Genomic DNA, 2,500 nt, shown 5'->3' on the forward strand with positions numbered 1-2,500 from the left:
GTCTGCGCGGGAAGCAAGAGGGGGGGATGCCGGCGGGGCAACGCGGCGAGCGCGGCCGGCAGAGCACCGGCCTGCTCGGCGGGCCGGGGGGCGAGCGTCGAGCGACGGCGGCGGCACCGGGGGCCGCAAGCGCGACAGCCGAGGGGTGTCGCCGTCTTCGGGGGGCGGCAGCTCCTGGGGGGGGGGGTGGGGCGGCGCCGGCGGCGGCGCCGTCTACCCCCCCGCGCGCGGGACAGGGCTGTCTCCGGGCGTTCCGGGCCGTGGCGCGGGTGTGCGCACGGCGTTTCGGGCGGCGCGGCGGCCGGACCCGCGAACCTCCCCTCCGACCCGGCACGGCTGCCTCTCGAAGAGGGAGCCGTGGCGGGAAGGGGGGGGCGCGAGCACGGTCTCGGCCGCTGGCGCCGCCCGGGGCGGGCGAGGCCCCCCCCCGGCCGGGTCGCGTCCCGCGCGAGCGGGCGGCCCGAGCCACGTCTCTCCCCCCGGGCGCAGCGCCGGGCTATCGAGGGAAACCCCGGGCCCCGGGGCTAAGGAGGACGAGGTGGTGGCGGCGGATGCCGGGCGCGCCCCCGCGGGCGGACGCTCCCCCGAGGGCGGCAGCCGGGGGAGGCACCCCCGCGGGGCCATGCAGGTCGTTTCCCTCACCCCAGGGCCAGGTACCTAGCGTCCGCGCTTCGGCGGCCCTCCCTCGGCCGAGTCCGGGGGTCAAAGGCCAAAGGAGCCGGGCGGCGGTTTAAAGACTCGAGCGGCACGGCGCGAGCCGCGGGGGGGGCGTCCGCCCCCGCGGGCCGCCGTGCCGGAGAAGGGGGGGCGTCTCGCTGCCCCAACCTGCCCCCCCTCTCCGCGGGCCGGTCTCGGCGGAGAGACCGCGGCGCGGGTCGGCCGCGGCCGACCTGCCCGCCCTCGCAAACGGGGCCACCCGCCGGCCGGAGCGCGGGCTCCGCGCCGGGGGAAAGAAAGGCGCGGCGAGCCCCCGCGGGGGGGGGCGGCCGCCGGGGGGCCGCCCCGCGCCTTTGGACGCTCGCGCTGCGGCCGCGCTCGGGGCGCGCCGCGCTCCCCTCTCCCGCTCCTCGCCCCGCCCTCGGCGCCCAGGGAAAGAAAGGGGGGGGCGAGCCACACCCCCCCAGGCCGAGCGGCGGCGGCGCCGCTCGGCGTGCCGGTCGGTGCCGGTCGTCCGTCGGGTCGTCCGGGAGGGTTCCCCGGCCGCATCCGCTGGCGGCCGTCCCGTCCCGCGTTTCCCCGCCCGTCGCTTCCGTCTCGAGGGCGGGCGCGCGGCGCGGGGGCGTCCCGCTCCGGGTCTTCGCGTGGAAACGGGGAGAGTGGGAGCCGCCCCCCGCGCTCAGCGCCGTCCGCCTTTCCGCTGGGGCCGTGCCGGCGGCCCCAGGGGGCCGAGGCGAGAAGCGGCTGCGGCGGCGGTTTTCGCGGCGGCGGTGGCGGCCGCCGCCGCCGGGCGGGGTGGCCGGGTTCGCCCATCCGGCGCGGGCCGGTGGGCGGCCGCGCGTCGCCGGCTCGCGCTCCAGTGGCCGGCCGCGCTTCCTCCGGCGTCGGTGGAAGGCGGCGTCGGCGCCGAGGTTCGCCGGCGGGGCGAGAGGCGACCGTGGTGGGCGGAGCCGGCTCGTCGCAGCGCGGGCGCAGCCGGGCGTCCGGCTCCCGAGCGAAGGCGGGCAGGCGTCGCGGCCGGGCGTGCCGTAGCCTCCGGGGGGAGGCCGGTCCGAGCCCGGGCGCCTGGGCCGCCCCCGAAGCGCGCCAAGGGTGTGTGTGTTGCGTACGTTTCCCCAGGGTCGGTCGGGAGCGCGGGCTCCCCCGCCCTTTGGCCGCTCGGGGTTTTCCGTTGTTTTCCGTTTCCCCTGTGCTCGTACGGTCAAGCCGAGGCGAGGGCCTCTCCGTCGCGCCGCGTCGCGCCGCCGCGCCGCGCCCCCTCCGCGCGTGCGGAGGGGGGTGGGCGGCGGCGGGGCCGGCGGTCGGTCCGGCCGTCCTCAGAGAAGGGGCCGCTCTCGGCGAGCGGTCCCGGCCCCTCCGCGCGCGCGGGGCGGTGCCGAAACCGAGACAACTCTTAGCGGTGGATCACTCGGCTCGTGCGTCGATGAAGAACGCAGCTAGCTGCGAGAATTAATGTGAATTGCAGGACACATTGATCATCGACACTTCGAACGCACTCGCGGCCCCGGGTTCCTCCCGGGGCTACGCCTGTCTGAGCGTCGCTTTACGATCAATCGCCGTCTGCGCCGCCGAGCCCCCCCGCCCCAGCGCGGGGGGGGGGGGGCCGGCGGGCCAGCAGCGGCGCGGCTGGGGTGCCTCGCAGGGCCGCGCGCGCGAGCGCGCGGGCCTTCGTCCCCCTAAATGGAGACTCGGGGAGCGCTCCGAAGCTCCCCGCTCCCGGAGAGCGCCTGCTGGACGGAGCTCGTCCCCGCCGGGCTGTCGGCGGTGGGTTTGGGGAAGAGAGAGCGAGAGCGAGCTTCGGGGGAGGGAGGCGCGGGGCGGCGATGGCGCGGGCCTCGCCGCC

The 2,500-nt window shown here is 79.2% G+C and overlaps 1 non-coding gene across 1 annotated transcript; it reads left to right on the forward strand.

The window, feature by feature from the left end:
- Positions 1–2,045: 2,045 nt before the first annotated feature.
- Positions 2,046–2,198, forward strand: LOC142359563 (5.8S ribosomal RNA). Its single transcript, XR_012762451.1, has one exon. It is a non-coding gene; the product is annotated as a 5.8S ribosomal RNA (ribosomal RNA).
- Positions 2,199–2,500: the final 302 nt, after the last annotated feature.

Source organism: Opisthocomus hoazin, unplaced genomic scaffold (genome assembly GCF_030867145.1).
Source record: "Opisthocomus hoazin isolate bOpiHoa1 unplaced genomic scaffold, bOpiHoa1.hap1 HAP1_SCAFFOLD_105, whole genome shotgun sequence".
In the NCBI taxonomy this organism is placed as follows: Eukaryota; Metazoa; Chordata; class Aves; order Opisthocomiformes; family Opisthocomidae; genus Opisthocomus; species Opisthocomus hoazin.